Genomic DNA, 18,880 nt, shown 5'->3' on the forward strand with positions numbered 1-18,880 from the left:
ACTCTAATTGATATACATATTACAAGGTGACATTATACTATAATTTGATTGGTTCACTTGTGTGATATATAATTCTACCTATAAAGACGTATGATGATTTATTTAACAAATGGCATAAAAGATAATTAAAGGTGTATACCAATTTCATTTATAATTTCTTTTATAGAATATTCCCTTTGAATGATTTCAGTTTTTTTCTTAAGATTAAATAAGGTGAAAAAAGTAAAAAAAAAAAAAAAAAGCACATTAAATGAGATGAGGAATGTGAAGGTGTCACGTGTACTCTTGATTTAAAGTTAAGCAAATGTTTGTTATTAAGATTAAGACTAAGACGATGTAAAATTATTCTCATGAGCTTAGCTCAGTTGGTAGGGATAATGCATAACATATGCAAGGTCTGTGGTTCGAATCTCAGACACCATAAAAAAAAAAGATGATGCAAAATTGACTTATTTGAAGACATTTGATTGGCTTACGACCAAAACGGTGACACATGTTACACTCTAATTTGATTGGCTCAATTATGTAATGTAGAATTCTACCTACAAAGACCTATCATGATTTGTTTAACTCTGATTAGTTAAAACATTAACATTTTACGATTTGATTTGATTTGATTGGTTGAGAAAATAATCAATGATCAAGATATTTTGCTCCTTCTATTAATCAACAATATCGTAAGAAAAATTAACAAAAATTGATTATAATTATCATTTTCATTTTTAACAAAAGTTCTATAAATACTTATCAAATGTTACACTCAAATTTGATTGGCTCACTTGTGTAATGTACAATTCTACCTATAAAGACCTGTCATGATTTGTTTAACTCTAATTAGTTAAAAATTAAAACATTTTACGATTTGATTGGTTGAGAAAATAATCAATGATCAAGATATTTTGCTCCTTCTACTTAATCAACAATATTGTAAGAAAAATTCAAAAAAATTGATTATAAATGCCATTTTCATTTTTAACAAAAGTTCCATAAATACCTATCAAATGAGTCATTTTGTTTTACAAGATTATTGAAGAAAATGATCAATATATTATTCTTTTTCATGTATTTGGTGGCTAACGTTAGTGGCCATCAAGTTCATAGCATGCAAACCATTGTGAAAGAGGATTTGGACATAGAGCGAGAGCTAAAACTTATTAATAAGACTCCAGTCAAGAGTATTCATGTATTCCATAATCTTCTTATATGTCATTATATGATTTTTTTTGTTGATCTTGATCTTAATACATGGCTTAACAATTTTTCTATGTTTGATTATACTTTCTTAGACAAAATTTGGATACATTGTTGATTGCATTGATATTAATAAGCAACCAACATTTGATCATCCTTTACTTATGAATCATAAGTTGCAGGTACGCACCCAATTAAATTTAACGACAAAAATAGGAATACTGTTTTGTTTTATTCTAATGTTTATTTATTTTTGTTTTATTAAATGTAGAGAAAACCTAGCTTTCAAAATATAATCAAAAAACCTATTTTGAAGAATTCATCAACTAGGGCAATATTTGGGCTTAAGAATGACCAATGTCCACCAAAAACTATTCCGATTAAGAGGACAACAAAAAATGATCTTATTCGAGGCAAATCATTTTTTAACCAAGTTCTAATTGAAAATGCTCCCGTTGCTCATGTAAGTTTTCTCATGCACCTATCAAATTTAAATGCTTTAAATTAGTTTATATTTTTTTTTCCAACTATAGAGTTATTATATGATCCCCGTGAACTTAACACAGTTGGTAAAGATATTACATATTTTATGCAGGGGCCGGGATTCGAATTCCAGACATCCCATTTCTCCACATTTAAAATGTGTGAGCTCTAGCCATTAGGCTACTTGACAAAAAAAAGTTATTATATGAATATGTATATATTGGAATTGATATCATCTCTCTCTCTCTCTCTCTCTCTCTCTCTCTCTCTCTCTCTCTCTCTCTCTCTCTCTCTCTCTCTCTCTCTCCCCGTGAAACTCTCTGACCTTTCTCTACAAACCGACTTTCTTTCACCTCTTCGATTCACCCTCTCTCCCAAATCCAAACCCTTCACTCAAGTTGTAAACCTTTACTGACGGTGGTGCGATGAGTGGTTCCCCCTCCGCATCACCTTTTACCCCTACAAGGTGTTTAAATACCAGATTTTCCGATGGTTGTGTTGTTCTCTTTGGTTCGTTCCTTGAGCCTTTGTAGCGCCAATGGGTTTAAGTGTTGGTTTGAAAACGCGTTTGTGGTTGTTTCACAACCAAACGTGTTGGATATGTTATCCTGGTTCTCTATAAACGTTGTTGGGTTCGTTTTAGCAAATGTTGTTTTTCTGATTTGGATGCGAGCTTAGTAAGCCTCGTCAAAAGCTTGGTCTTGGTTTTCAAGGATCTGGTTGGTTTAAAGATTCGTTTGAAACAACGGTGGTTGCAGCCACACCATCGCCGTCGTTTTCATAGAGGTTTGAATATGTTGATTTGGTTCTGGTTTTAGGTTCGATTAGTTCAATGTTGTTGGGTTGAAAATCATTCTACTTTGGTCTGTGCTTTTGGACTATAGTGCTCGAAAGAGCGATGGCTTCTCGATATGGGTCTGATTCAGATTGATTTTGTGGTTGTTAACTACTTAACTTGCTATGTGTTTTCGTAGTAAGTGGTGGTACGTTGAGCTGTTCCGTGTCGGCGGGCAAGTTTCATCTATCAGTTTTGATACGGAGAAACCATCATTCCACTGATACGGAGAAAAACAATCATACACCACTTTCTTTTGCAATTTGGTTTTGTGCCCCGAGTTGGGATCGTTGAATTGTACCCATGGTGGATGAGTATGTTAGCTTCATAATTTGTTTTTTCATTTAAGTTTATTTTGTTACCCTTTACGGTTGGTCCGAAAAAGTGTAGCTTGATAATGGTTATCTTACCCTTTGTTGTTTATTACACTTTTGTATGTTCTCACTAGGTCATGTGTACGCCCGCCCCCAGTCTTTTTTACTTTTATTTTATTTTATTTTATATATTTGTGTTTTGCTTAAAAAAAATATATGAATATGTATATATAGGTTGCAGAAGTCGCTCTCCAAAAAGCACCTGAAGATGTTTCTTACTAGTGTAACGCCCCGTGCCAAGCACGGGATACATTTTATTTAAAATTCTTTAACGGGTTTATTTTCAAATATTACTTGATTTTTTTTAGTTTGATTTCATTCCAGAATTTTGACATTATGTTGTACTTTATCATCATATTTAAAATTGAAACAATAAATCACTGTTTATTGAGACCAAAAAGGTTAAATTTTATAAAGATATAACTATTTTTGTGAGAGTGGCAAAATAGTGATAAAATAGTGATATAACAATAAAGATATAACTATTTTTATCGGAGTCGCCTTTTTAAATTCCCTGAAGATAGAAAAATAGTACATTCAAACTGATATATCTTCAAAATTAATTGACAAATAATTAAAATAATAATTAAATATTATAATGTGTTATATATTTAAAATGAAAAAATAAAAACTAATTAGGTTCACCCATTTAAATTCAATTCAATGTTCTTGTAATGTATCTTTGTATTCTCTTTCAATACCCATCAGAGTTGGTTTAATTTCTTTCAGTCTTAAAGGCTCACTTACGTATAATTTCTTTTATTGAATCCTTATTATTTTTAGTGTGGAAGCTAGGAAAGTCAATTGGGTTAAGTGGGATAAGGTGTTTCTTGGTCGATATAGTTGTTGCTTGGAGGTTCGTATAGTGCAGAATTTTAACTTATCTTTGTTAAGTGAATTGTTTTGGATGCTAATATGGATCAATGAGTTTGCAGTTTAAAGTTTTAGCATATTAGAATAGGATGGAGGGAGTTCATGTGAAGAGTGGGGATAATTAGGTGTATATGTGGTAGAAACACTTCCATAGTGCTAAAATAGGGGCGTAGATGAGGATTTGAAATTGGTTTGATGACAACTTGACGATAGTGGAGAGTAATGAGAAAAATATACTTTTTTGCCATGATTCGCGGTTGTAGAGTGGTCCTTTGTGTAATATATTTAGAAGACTTTTTTAGTTATCTCAAAATAACTCTGTGCCATTTAAGGAGATGTGTAGGTTAGAGTCGGATGGGGTTGAGACGATGTCGTAGAATTTTTCTTGGAAGAAGGTGCAGGGGATATATTGTTGTTCTTTGTTGGACAACATTTTTTAAGGCTAGCGTCATTGATAAGTGAACATGGAAAGTTGATCATGGTGAAAGGTACCCTGACAAAGGGGTATATCATCTGATGATGCAGATGGAGCATGATGAACATATGACTCTAAAAAATCTCATTGGGAACAAAGTAGTTCCTCTAAATGTCTATCTCTTTTCGTGGAGGCTCTTGAATAACTAAATCTAACAAAGGATGACTTAACTTGATGGAGTATTTTAAATATGGACTCATTTTTATGTTCTCACAGGTGTGAGAAAGAGGAAAATGTTAATCATTTTTATTTTTAGTGTGAATTCTTCGATAATATTTGACATAATATTCTAAAGGGGTTGGATAATTATTGTGTTCTTCCCATTAATTCCTGCGAGATTACTCTTAATGGTTCTCAACGATTAAAAAAAGGTTTATTTTAGTTTTTAGTTGCTTTTGTTGACTTGCATTTGGATTATTTGAAAAGACATAAATTCTTACATTTTTGTCACAAGAACCAGTTTATGGTGTTGTTAGATAAATTTACAATTCTCATTTAGTGGTGGCAAAATGCTAAAAAATTAGGTTCGTATTTTGAGTTGCAATGTTGTTGGAATAATCCTTCTACTTGTCTTGATTATTCTACCTCATGATTTGGTTCTTTTATACCTATGCATCTCGAACTTTGTATTTTCCTTTGTTAGGCACATATTGTGCTTGAAGGATTTTTAATATAATTGATTTGATGTCTTCATACAAACAAAATCCACCTTAGTCAAGACACCAACTACATCAATATATAATATCTTAAATGTTAAGTAACTTAACACTAAAATTTTCACGTTGTTAGAAAAGGGTGGGGATGGGGGTTCAAAATTATTGTAATGATAAAAAATTTCACTGTTTGGTTATATATATAACCAAACAATTACATTGATAGTTATAAATTATTACCTTTAAACAATTTAATTTTTTGCAACATAATGGCAACAACAACATTTTGAGATTCACCAGAAGATAGAAAAGAGTTCAGCTCTTCAACATACTCTCCAAAAAGAGTACATTTAACGCGATACCTATTCAAAATTTGCAAAGATTATACAAATATTAATTAATACCATAATACATGTTTTAAAAAATACACTTACAAAAAATCAAGCTTACCCATTTGACTCCAGTTCAATGACATTCATCTTAATTTTTCCACTGTCTCATTGATATTCTCTTTAAACACACACTCCAGTCATGACTCAAATTACATCAGATGCAGGTATAAACGAATACACTTTTGTTGGGACCAAAACAGTGTTAGATAGTTTGACTTTTGTGTTGATTGTGAAATTCAGTTTGTATTTGCTACGTGATGGTCGATACGAACCACTGTTGCAAGCAACATCAAATGAGGAAATCGTGAACACCATTTTCCCTCTTGGAGCTGCTCCTTGAACTTGTAGATCAATGTTCATCGTATATACGCACCAATTCGATCACCCTAGATAACAAAGATTAAAACACTATACTTTAAACAAAAAAAATACAAAAAAAAACAAAAAACAAAAACGATATGAAAAAAGTACATTTCGATCCTTTAGAACCAACTCCATGGAAAATGGTAGTTTTTTTTAATTTTGTTGTATTGAACAAACCAAGCATGAACATCCCTCACAACCAATGTCCACGATTGTTTTCTTGGCGAAACATCAGAGATGTAGTCGTGTTTCGTAGACATTTTTCTTTGCAATAGAAAAAATTACAGAAATAACTTAGAATATAGTTATCAGAGAACCAGAGAATAGAAAAAGAGGAACTATATTTTGTGATTCTTGTGTACTCGTACCCAAAGACGCTACTATTTATATAGAAAAATAGTACCATAACAGTTAATATCTATTAATTATTAATTTGACCGTTTTAAAATTAATATTATCAACGTCTTTAATATTATAAAATGTGCATTAAACGATTAGATTATATTTCATGTAACCTACAAAAAATTAACTTCATAACATTTGAAATTTAATAATATCTTATTAATATTAAGTAATAGAATTTTGTAACGAATAAATATTAATTATATAACCTTAAAAACTAATTACTACAATTAAATTTTTAATTAGTAGATCATGTTCGATTTTGACTATCCCTATTGGAGGAAAAATCCTTTAGTTTGTTTACAGACTGTTTTGTAATGTCTGGTTTTGTTTTTTGGCTGTACTTAGCTTTACTGTATTGTAACTAACATTTTTCAGTTCTCTTAGGCACTGCTTGTTACTTTATTATATTTCGCTTAGTTTCTTCAAAAAAAATTAGTAGGTTACTGTAATAGTGTAACGGACAAAAATTCAAAATATAATTTATTCAAGTTATTTATTATAATTTTGTAACCTACCAAATTTTTAATGTACCGTATAAATGTTAATCGAATACTAATTATATTAATAATTTTTTGATTGTAACGTACATATTTTTAATGTAACATTAAAATTTTAATCAAAACAATAATTATATTAATAATTATTTGATTGTAACGTACCAATTTTTTAATGTAACATATAAATTTTAATCGAAACAATAATTATATTAATAATTATTTGATTGTAACCTACCAATTTTTTAATGTAACATATAAATTTTAATAGAAACAATAATTATATTAATAATTATTTGTTTGTAACCAACTATGTATTTTATGTACAATTTAATGTTAAATAAAAAACGGTTTTTAATAATAATTATAATTATTAAGCTTGTATTAAAAATAAGGAGAAATTTTTGGAAGTAATGCCAAGTAGGATTTTGTTGAGGTGGACATCTTTAGAGGAGAGGAATTTGATATAAGCTATTTCTAAGAACTCTAAATTGTTAGTATAAAGATTACGGAGTTGGTAGAACAACTAGTGTTTATGCTTTAAACGTTCAGAAGGATCAATCAAGTACAGCTATGATGTGGGTTCGAAATGGAGATGGAGATAGCTCAAATGTAATTGCCATTTTGGGTGGCATGTGAGTTTCATTTTGTAACGACCCAATATTTTATAAATGTTATTTATAATTCTTTTATTAATTTATTATTTATTTAACAATGTATTTTCTGTGAAGATTTTAAGAACCTAACGAAAATCCTCTATTTTAATTTATTTATTTGAATATATATTTTAGTTTTTGCCTAATCATTTATTGACTTATTTTCATATTAATTAATACTATACTTTCTCGTGATGCCTAATTACTTACAATTTATGTTTGGCATTGAAAACAAATTTGACAATTCTCTAGCTTTGAACGTACGCTCAGCCATATCTCTCTCCTATGAATTTACACTCCATTTAAATGTGAGGATTCAACTTAATCTTTGGTATTGATGTTTTTTTTTTTAAAGACATTAAGGCTAAGATTTCTTCTCTCTCTTGACTCACCCGTGTTCTTATTGACATTTATACATTTGGCTCTCCTTAATACCTATATTAAACCACAATGATGGGGCAAGTACTACTTCTCTCTTGTACTAGTATTGAAATTGTGTCGAAGTACGTTCTCACTCTCACCAAAACTTTATTATATTTACATTAGGTGCACTCCCTCATGATAATTCTTTCATTCTAATTTATGAAATCCTTTGACCAGAATAATTATCTTTTAATACTACTTTCATTCCCACTTATTTCCACCTTAATTCTCTTTGAATGTAACGTATTCTTGCTTCATACCAATTCAGCCTCCTAGTATTTTAAATCTCTCACATTCACAAAAAACTACACGTTCAAACAATTAGAACATATAGTCTACTAAATATCATCCACGCCTCAAGACGTGTTCGTGCGTTCGGTTTGGAATCAACCTTAGGGACGTCTTGTGTCAATGGAAAATCACCCAAAGGTAAGGGCAGTATTCCATACAATTATATATTCATAATCTCACGAGCTAAGTTGAACGTAGAACCCTTATCCTAATAAAAGGATGAAACTTGAATATAAATAAAATAAAAGATGGAAGATCATTTTATTGCATTTCATGTGTGGTGAAAGAGTCACATCTTTTGTGGCATAGCATGTCAATATTTTTGATTTACTTATTGTGTATAGAAAAGATGCTTTGATGAGTGTTTTGAATGAAAGTTTGAATTGTTACTGATGTTGTGAAAGTTGTGATTATTTAGAAAAGTATATCTCTTGCATAGCATGGCATGTAGTTGAGTCTTAGGTGCCAAGAAGGGCGATCAAAAAATTATTTTGCCAAGAAGGGCGATCAAAACTATTTTGCCAATTAGGGCGATCAAAACTATTTTGCCAATTAGGGCGATCAAAACTATTTTGCCAAGAAGGGCGATCAAAACTATTTTGCCAAGAAGGGCGATCAAAACTATTTTGCCAAGAAGGGCGATCAAAACTATTTTGCCAATTAGGGCGATCAAAACTATTTTGCCAATTAGGGCGATCAAAACTATTTTGCCAAGAAGGGCGATCAAAACTATTTTGCCAAGAAGGGCGATTTATTATTGTGCCAGTCAGGGCGATATCCGGATCATGGTCTAGTTGCAACCTATTTATCATTTTGCATAAAATTTATATTGTTATTTATTTTATTTGTATTTGATTTTTGACTTTTATGTGGTGAGTATTTTATTGTTCTTCTTATCTTGTCCCTTTATATCTATATGATTGTATTTTTGTGGTTTAGGAATACTGACCCCTTACAACCAACATTTTAGGTATTGATGATTTTGAAGATTTGAAGAAAGAATGATGTTAAGCTTGTACGCACGCGGGGATTAAATTTGGGTTTTTCATAAATTGTATTTTAAAACATTTTTGATGTTTATTTTAGTTTCCTCATTAACTCCTTAGAAATGAGGATGTGGATTCTCTTTATTAGATAATACTCAATTTTAATGAATAATTTCTAATATTTTATTTTACCAATCACCTCCTAGATATCTTGTCTATTAATTTTCTTTATTAGTTTATTTTTTTTAAAGCAAATATAATCATATTTTCTAAAGAATGAATAATATTAAGTAATGTCTTGGATTAAAATCCGGGGCGTTACAATATGGTATCAGAGCAATAATCCTCGGACAAACATTTTTGGGTGGGACGACCTTGTATGACGCATGCTTGTGTGAATGATTTCTTTAATTCTTTTTCTGCATTAATTGAATGGTTGCAATTTTTATTTTTAAAAATAGCTGCAAAATTAATATTTGTCAATGTAGTTATATGTTTTAGGCATCCGCAAGTGGCTTGGATACTCTTATTATAATAATTGAGATATAATTTTTTTTTTTCGGTTGTTTTTAGTCTGAAACTAGTTTTTAGAACAATTTGCTTAGTTCAAAATGAAATAAGGTAAAGATTTTTTTTAGATCACTGAGAGTGCTTGAAAATAATATTTTAAGGTTAGTAGATGTTATATATATTTATTTCACTATGATACGTGGTTATAAAAAAAATATCAATTTAATATATTTCTTGTGAGAAAATAGTTTATTTTAATATTTAAGCTAGAAATTGTATTTTAGAAAAACTATTTCTGGAATCTCTATAATGTAGAGTTAAATTGTTGTTATTATTGTCTAAGTGTGGAAAATGGTAGTTTTGAATATTTTTTTTCCGATTGATTTGAAAATGATTTTGTTTTATTTATTTTTTAAAAATGTTAAGACTTACGACTATTTATTTATTTATTTATTTTCAAGAAGAAAAATAGTGTCTATTCTTTGTGTGGTGTTAACGGCAACCGATGAACTGAATTTTTCTATTTTTGGAGTGTTAAATTTTGGAAGAATTTCATGGCTTCTCTCTAATAGATATATATCTTTCTTTTCTTAGTTATGTTTTATTTTCGTGCATTTTGTTTTGCCATAAGTCGAGTTTTCCATTTTTTTATGGTCCTGTTTTTGGATTTGTTTTGTGAAGATAATGAAATAATTGTATGAAGTTAAAATTATTAATTAACCCTTTTCTTGTTAAGTTAAAGTTTGCTAAGATTGATTGGTAGAAAATATCAGGTTTGTGATTTGGTGAAAGTATGTATTAGAAATGTTGTGAGTTTAAGTTTGGTTTATCAAAGTGTTGGACGGGAGGATATGGTGTAAATGTATATGATGGAACACTTCTTATAAGAATATGAAATTTGTGATAGTTGTTCTTGAATTTAAATAAAAAAAATATAATAATAATATATATCATACATGCTAACCATATTTGTGATTGTGACTCGGTTGAAGTCTAAAAAAGAATTGTATGATTGGGTGTCCTTTATGTTGTGTGCATGCTATCTGATCGAGTATGAGGGGTCAACTTGATCAAGTTGATCTTTCTATTTGATCAAGTTGACCTTTCTATTTTAATGCCGAAGGGTCAACTTGATCAAGTAACTTGATCAAAATGAGGTTTAAAAGATGTTTGTTTCAGACATTGACTTTATCAAATAGAAAGAAAATATTTTGTATATAGCATTGAAAATAGAAAGAAAGATAGAGTTTCAAACAATAGCACAGGCTCAAATTGATGTAGAAGAGTGAAATTTAGCCAAAGGCATAACTCCACGGATTTACAAAGCTTGGAAAATGGTAATTTCATTGTTTGGTGATACATTGAACACGATGACCACTACATTTCATAGAAATTTTGAATTCACAAGTACAGAAATTTTGCATGAACCTCATTTTTATTTTCAACCTCATTTTATTTTCAACCTCATTTTGAATTCACAAGTACTTGTCTTTTATTTTCAACCTCATTTTTGCATGAACCGCCCTTTCGGGTTTTCGGCTCATCGAGGCGCTCATTCTTGCCTGAGTTGCGTACAATCTCAGCGAGCTTTTTCACATATATATTTTTTTTGTCCCTAACTTTTGCCTGGATCGCCCTTTCGGGTTTTCGATCCACCGGGAAGCGCATTTTTGCCTAGGCCGCCCTTTCGGGTTTTCGACCTACCACGCTGTTCTTTTCTTTCTAGACAAAGTATTTCTTGACTATATCGGCATTAACAGGATTTGGAAGTTCAACACCATCCATGTGTGTAAGAATCAAAGCACCACCAGAGAAAGCCTTCTTGACAACATAAGGACCTTCATAGTTAGGTGTCCACTTGCCCCTTGGGTCGAGTTGTTGGCTTATCCTTCTTTTCAATACAAGTTCGCCTTCCTTGAATTCTCGAGGCCGGACTTTCTTGTCGAAAGCATTTTTCATTCGCACTTGGTACAACTGTCCATGAGCCATAGCATCCATATGTTTCTCTTCAATCAAATTCAATTGGTCATACCGACTTTGATACCATTCAGCCTCAGTTAATTTTGCTTCCATGATCACTCGAAGAGATGGAATCTCCACTTCCAGAGGGAGAACTGCTTCCATACCATATACCAAAGAGAAAGGGGTTGCCCCGGTTGAACTGCGCACCGTAGTACGGTAACCATGCAAAGCAAAAGGTAGCATCTCATGCCAGTCTTTGTAAGTAGTGACCAACTTCTGAACAATCTTCTTGATGTTCTTGTTAGCGGCCTCAACTGCGCCATTCATCTGAGGTCTATAAGGAGAAGAGTTGTGATGTTCAATTTTGAATTCTTCACATAAAGCTTGCATCATACTATAACCATTGTCAGTGATGATCTTGTTGGGAACACCGTATCGACAGATGATGTTATTCTTGATAAACTTGACAACCACTTGCTTGGTCACATTTGCATATGAAGCAGCCTCAACCCACTTGGTGAAATAGTCAATTGCCACTAGAATGAAACGATGTCCATTGGAAGCTTTCGGTTCAATTCTTCCGATCATGTCAATGCCCCACATAGAGAAAGGCCATGGGGAAGAGATAACATTGAGGGCATGTGGAGGCACGTGAATCTTATCAGCATAAATTTGACATTTGTGGCATCTCTTAGCATGTTTGTGGCAGTCTCGCTCCATAGTTATCCAGTAATAGCCGGCTCTTAACAGCTTCCTTGACATGGTGTGGCCCGAAGCATGGGTCGCAAAGGTACCGTCATGTACATCATGCATCAATTTCTCAGGTTCTTGCTTATCAACACACCTCAATAAGACCATGTCATAGTTCCTCTTGTATAGGATTTCTCCGTCCAGAAGGAATTTGCTATCCCATCTTCTCAAGGTCTTTTTATCCCTGTTAGAAGCACCAGGTGGATATTCATGATTCTGCAGGAATTGTTTGATATTATAATACCAAGGCTTTCCGTTATTCACATCTTTATCAGCTTGATCTGTCATATTTTCAATAGTAAACACATGAACGGGTCTATCTAGACGCTGTACTTTGATTACAGGCACATCATTCCAGTGATTGACACGAAACATGGAAGACAAAGTAGCAAGAGCATCAGCCATCTGATTTTCATCCCGATGGATGTGGTGCAGCTCGACCTTTGAAAAGTATGTCAACAGACGTCTTGCATAGTCATGGTAAGGGATCAACTTCTCATGATGAGTCTCCCATTCACCCTTTATCTGATTAATAACAAGTGCAGAATCTCCATAGATGTCAAGGTGCTTAATTCTCAGATCAATGGCTTCTTCTATGCCCAAGATGCATGCTTCATATTCAGCTATGTTGTTCGTGCATTCAAAGGTTATTCGTGCAGTGAAAGGAATGTGGTGCCCCTGCGGAGTTACAATGATGGCCCCAATTCCTTTACCATAAGCATTGACAGCACCATCAAACACCAATCCCCACTTGCTATTGGGATCTGACCCTTCATTGATCAGTGGTTCTTCATAGTCTTTTGCTTTCAGATACATGATCTCTTCATCAGGGAAATCAAACTTAATCGGCTGGTAATCATCAAGAGGTTGACAAACAAGATGCTCAGCAAGGATGCTTCCTTTAATTGCTTTCTGAGCTTTGTACACAATATCATATTCAGACAACAACATTTGCCAACGTGCAATCTTTCCGGTAACAGCAGGCTTCTCAAAGATGTACTTGATTGGATCCATTCGGGATATCAACCAAGTTGTATGATTCACCATATAATGACGCAGGCGTTTGACAGCCCAAGCTAAAGCACAACAAGTCTTTTCAAGCATTGTATACCAAGTCTCACAGTCGGTGAACTACTTGCATAGATAGTAGATGGCATGCTCTTTTTTTCCGGTCTCGTCTTGTTGACCGAGAACACAACCCACTGAATCCTCTAACACTGACAGATACATAATCAAAGGCCTTCCTTCCACTGGCGGGACAAGGATAGGTGGTTCCAACAGGTATTCTTTAATGCTATCAAAAGCTTCCTGGCACTCATTATTCCATACAACAGACTGATTCTTTCTGAGCAATTTGAAAATTGGTCCGCAGGTAGTAGTCATGTGAGATATAAATCTTGAAATATAATTCAGACGTCCGAGGAAACCCCTGACTTGCTTTTCAGTTTGAGGAGCCGGCATTTCTCTGATGGCTCAGACTTTATCAGGATCAACTTCAATGCCTCTTTGGCTGACAATGAAGCCTAGCAACTTTCCAGATCTTACGCCAAATGTACACTTGATAGGATTCAACCGCAGCTTGTACTTTCTCAATCTTTCAAACATCTTTTTCAAATACACAACATGCTGCCCCTCATCACTTGACTTCACAATCATGTCGTCAACATACACTTCAATTTCTTTGTGAATCATATCATGAAACAGAGTTGTCATACCTCTTTGATAGGTTGCACCAGCATTTATCAAGCCGAATGACATCACTTTATAACAGAATGTCCCCCATGGAGTGATGAAGGACGTCTTTTCTCTATCTTCAGGTGACATTCGTATCTGATTATAACCAGAGAAACCATCCATAAAGGAGAACACTTTGGATTGAGCAGTACTGTCAACAAGCACATCAATATGAGGCAATGGGAAATTATCTTTTGGACTGGCTTTATTCAAATCTCTGTAATCAACACACATTCGAACTTTCCCATCTTTCTTTGGTACTGGTACGATGTTGGCAATCCATTCAGGATATTCAGCTGTCATGAGGAAACCCGCATCAATTTGCTTTTGCACTTCAGCCTTGATCTTAAGAGCCATGTCTGGACGAGACCTTCTCAATTTCTGTTTGACAGGAGGACATTCAGGTCTTGTCGGTATCCGATTGTTATACCCTAATTTTGGACCTAAAAATACTAATCAATTCTTCCTTTCTTGCATTTCAAGTCATTTGATATGTCTCTGATCAATTGCATCTTTCTCTGCATTATTATTTCAATATTATTTGCAAAATTCACATAGAAGGGTATTTTAGTCATTTCCTATGTCAAATTTCTCTCAGTCTTTCAAAATTTATTTGAGTCCTTTCAAATAGGTTGAATAAGTCTCTGTTTCATTCTATGTCAAAGTCCATTTCAAAAACTGCATTTTAGTAATTTTGAGTCGATTTTGCCCCTGGGGGCATTTTGGTCTTTTCATGTGTCGAAACTTTGTTTAAACTCTTAAAATTGTCTCTGGGTCTTTTAACTTTGCTTGTATGAGTGTTGCTTTAATCCCTTGTTAAAAATTCATTTTAAAATTTGCATCTGAGTCATTTTCAGTCGTTTTAGCCCTAGGGGCATTTTGGTCATTTCACACAAAATTTTGGCAGAGAGAGGTTACTTTAAAGTACCTCATTTAAGCCATTGGTTCGTTTTAGTCCGTTTTGTCAATTTTAATCGTTTCACTTTACGTTTTTTCCAATTTACCAATTTTATTCCAATTTTATTATTATTTGCATTTCAGTCCCTCAAGATTTTAAAAATTACGTTCCAGTCCTTTAAGTCTCAAGCTTTTGTCTTTAGTCCTTTTTTCATAATTGCAGCCTGGTCCTCAAGTTTTAGTTAAATTGCAGATCAGTCCAAAGAGTTTGTTATGAGTCCAGGTACACGTGGCAGATTATGACAGGCCAGGATAATACACACGTTAAGGTATAAAAGGATCCAATCATCACAATTCCAGTCAGATTTTGCCAACTCATCAAATCACAAAAAACAAATCAGAGCTTTCTCTCTCTTTACGGTTAGATCATAAAGTTCAACCAAATTGAAGAACATTGTTGAAGTTCATCAAGAACTTCATCAATCTTCATCATCATCGAACCCTAACCAACCCAATCTTCCACCAAAATTCATCAATCGAAGCCTCAGATTCAACATGATCAAGTGATATTCACGAAAACTCTCAGAAATTCTTCATCATCGAGTTGTTAATTCAGCAAAAGATCACGTAATCGCTTGCAATTCGAGTGCGAATTCGTTACAAAGTGTAACAAACTCAAGCACGATCACAAGGACGCGTGCGAGCCAGAGAAGAAGAAGGTTCGAAGCAGAAACAGAACCAGTGAAGAAGAAGAAGAAAGGTACCGATTTATTTTCGGTTTGTTCTCACCTACCAGAAGCATCAAGAACGGATCTCGTGAAGTTTCCTAGTCCTTATCGTTCTCCAAATTCAACAAGGTAAAATCTTACTCCTTCTCCCTGGTTTGATCTATCCTCGTCCCTATTCCTGAGCTGCATATGTGAAAGAAGTGAATCGGTGTGAATCTTCACTTCTCTCCTCGTTTTTTCTTTAAAATGTTTGTAAATAGAGGAGGAGATGAGGATTTACACCGTAAAACGCATGTCGTAACACTCGTTTCAACTCGTTCTTCATCATTTTCAACAAAACCGAACCATAAAAGTGTAGATCTAGAAAGATCTACAAGTTTTTTGCAATAAATAATGAAAGATTCAGATAGAAAACGAAAAAACGAGTGTTATAGTGTTTCCTTTTTTCAAAAACGATCAAGTTTCATGTTCATCGGAATCTGGAGGATATGCCGGAGAAGATGAAGTTTCCGTCTGGGATTCATCCTCTCCGGCGAGTTCTTTGCAGAGCCCCTAGAGAGAGAAACGTTAGAGAGAGAAGGGATTGAAGATTATGAGCCTTGGACCGGTCCCTGTTGTTTTATAGTGTGTGAATTGAACCGGTTCAGGCGAACCAGTTCGATTCACACCGGTCTAGCATAATCTTCAATCCACACCGTCTGATCTATGGTTGGACACTTGTACGCTTGTGATTCTTTGTTTCTGTGTGTCTAAACCTGTTTACCATGTGCTACGCGCCCTAAACCGTCAGATTTAGGGTTTTGAGAGAGCTGGATCAATCCAACGCCCTTGAGGCACTTGGATGATCCAGAATCCGTTCCTTCCCTGGGCTTGGGTTTGGGCTAGGTTTTCCTGCGTGTTTTCCTTGTTTTTTTGCTATTTTTGTCACCGTTTCTTGCTATTTGCACACCTTCAGGCTCAAAAACTTTGTTAAAAAATCCAATTAATTTTTCATGTGTTTTTGTCTAGTTTCTCGACCTTCTTGTGATGCTGTTATGTGTTGAATTTGGATAAAAAAATATATGTAGCTTTTTTTTCAATTGTTTATTACATTTGGTAAATCTTGTGAAATTTTACATGTTCTTGTGATCAAAAACTCCTAAAAAATTCCAAATAAATTCCTGAGTGTTTCTTGATAATTTTGTGATCTTTTAGTGTTAATTTTACATGATAAAAATTGGTGAACATAATGTGGCATAATTTTCCTACTATTTTGTGACATTTTGTGCTAAAATGAGTGAAAACTTGTTTGATTTTAATCCAAATTGCTTGATGAATATTGGTGACCTATACCACTTGATTCCATAGAGTTTAGCCACTGTTTGTGTTTGATATTAATGCATGAGTATGAATCTTGATCAATTACTTAGCTTACAAGTTAGTTGTGTAGTTAAATAATGCAAGTATGTTTAAGATTTGTTTTAAATGCCAATTAAATCATGTTGCCTTAATTCCCATTCCAAGATTTGATTCTAAACCTTTAAAATGTATTGGAATGTGAGAATTATAGGTCATATGGTTCTTGCATTCTATGAACAAATTTTAGTCATGTTTGCACCCATTTTGCCTTTATTTTGGTTTATTTTCTATCCTTTATGTTCTAGTATTTCTCTTGCTTTATTTCCTTTGATATTGTCATGTGTTACTAACCATTTCATTTCATGTCTCATATTCTCCATAAGCATTCCCATTTCATTCCATATCTCATCTCTTTCTCCACTTTTATTCCTTGCATTTTAAGTTTCAATTTCATGCAAAAATTAGAATGTAATAATTAGGAGTTCTTGTAATATTTTACTTTTATGCCACTTTTAATTTCTTGGCAAAGAGGCCATAGAATGTATCTAGGGTATGATGTAATAAGGACAATGGACTCTAATAATGTACACCGACACAAGCACCGACACATGCACACACACTACTTTAGCTATATAGTTAGAATATGCATGTTTAGATGTATGTTTAGGATTATATGTTTAGATGAATGCTTAGGCTTTATACTTAGAAAAATCATTTTCCAAAAAATGTGAACAACATCACTCAAATCATTTTCCAAATAAACCTTGGGGTCCAAAATCCCATTGTATTTTCTTTTTCATTTTTTTAATCAAATTTCAATGAAAATAATCATGTTTAGACCACATTTTGCAAATGACTAATTCAACCTCACAATTTCCTAATCTCATGCCTTTAAGGCCTCTCAATCTCCATTCTTCAAATTCCATTTTCAAACTTAAAATCAACCAACAAAAACAAAAAAAAACAATTTTTGGAAGAGAACTACGGTGGATTTGATCCCTTAATCGGGTACGTAGGCAAGGAACAAAATTCCTTCAATTCAAATAAAATAAAAATCCAAAAAACATTCTTCTCCCTCCAATTCTTCACTTAGAAACTCTTAGGTTTAATAAACACCTTCAAAATAGCATTTAAAAATAAAGCGCACGCGTAGAAATTAAAGACGGTTCCTATAGGATACTATAGTCGTTATGGGTGCCTAACACCTTCCCGTAGCGAAAACAACTCCCGGACCTCTATTCTCAAGGGTTTTGCTTACTTTTTCCCTTCCCAAGAAAAAATGAGATATCACCGGTTTAAAAGGTTCAAACGTAATCAATGTTTGACACCCGAAAACCAAGATAAAACAGCTGGCGACTTCACTGGGGATATTCGAGAGTTACGCCTAGTCTTTATTTCCACGCTTGCGCTCTTTTTACTTGTTTCTTTTACTTGCTTTCCTATGTGAATAAATGTTTAAATTCTTGCAAACGTGTGGGGTGAGAATATCAAAAGTCCTGCACCCGGGCTGAGTGAACTTAGGATTTAGGAGGGATATAATCGACAATTCATTCCGGGGGTTGCCTCGTGTTTTGGATTATGCGATCAATCCCACATAGCTAAGGCATTTTGGGGGTGATGTTGTCGGCACGTGTTGTCGCGTTTAGGCACTTTACTCCTAATTGTTCTATGACGCTATGAACCGTAGATAACCGAACCCATCCATGGCCATTTTCTAGGATGTAGTGCGGAGGCTAAACCGAGTGTTGTCTCGAATTTTAGTCGTCACGCGATACTACACTCAAGTTAGACCTTCCACGGATAATCATGGAGCGAGTGTTGTCTCGTGACACCATGAGATACGTCGGAGAGGTTGCGACTTGGGAACCTTTTTAGAACCCGGTTACTATTTCCTAAAGCCCTAGTTTCACCGGACACCGTGTCCACCCATGACTCCTTGACTTTGAACTTCAACCCACCATGTTTTCTCCGAACTTGAACATAATCATGCATACATGCATACATGCATAAAACTTTTTCCCATGCATTTATCAGAGGACTTAGACAAGTCATCTTTTGAACATCACG

The 18,880-nt window shown here is 33.7% G+C and overlaps 1 pseudogene; it reads left to right on the forward strand.

Annotated features, from left to right (window-relative positions):
* The first annotated feature begins 1,102 nt into the window (after positions 1–1,102).
* Positions 1,103–18,880, forward strand: part of LOC146924006 (protein neprosin-like) — a 41,341-nt pseudogene continuing 23,563 nt past the window's right edge.

Source organism: Medicago sativa, chromosome 5 (genome assembly GCF_051527215.1).
Source record: "Medicago sativa cultivar Bolivia chromosome 5, Bolivia_mono, whole genome shotgun sequence".
Taxonomy (NCBI): domain Eukaryota; kingdom Viridiplantae; phylum Streptophyta; class Magnoliopsida; order Fabales; family Fabaceae; genus Medicago; species Medicago sativa.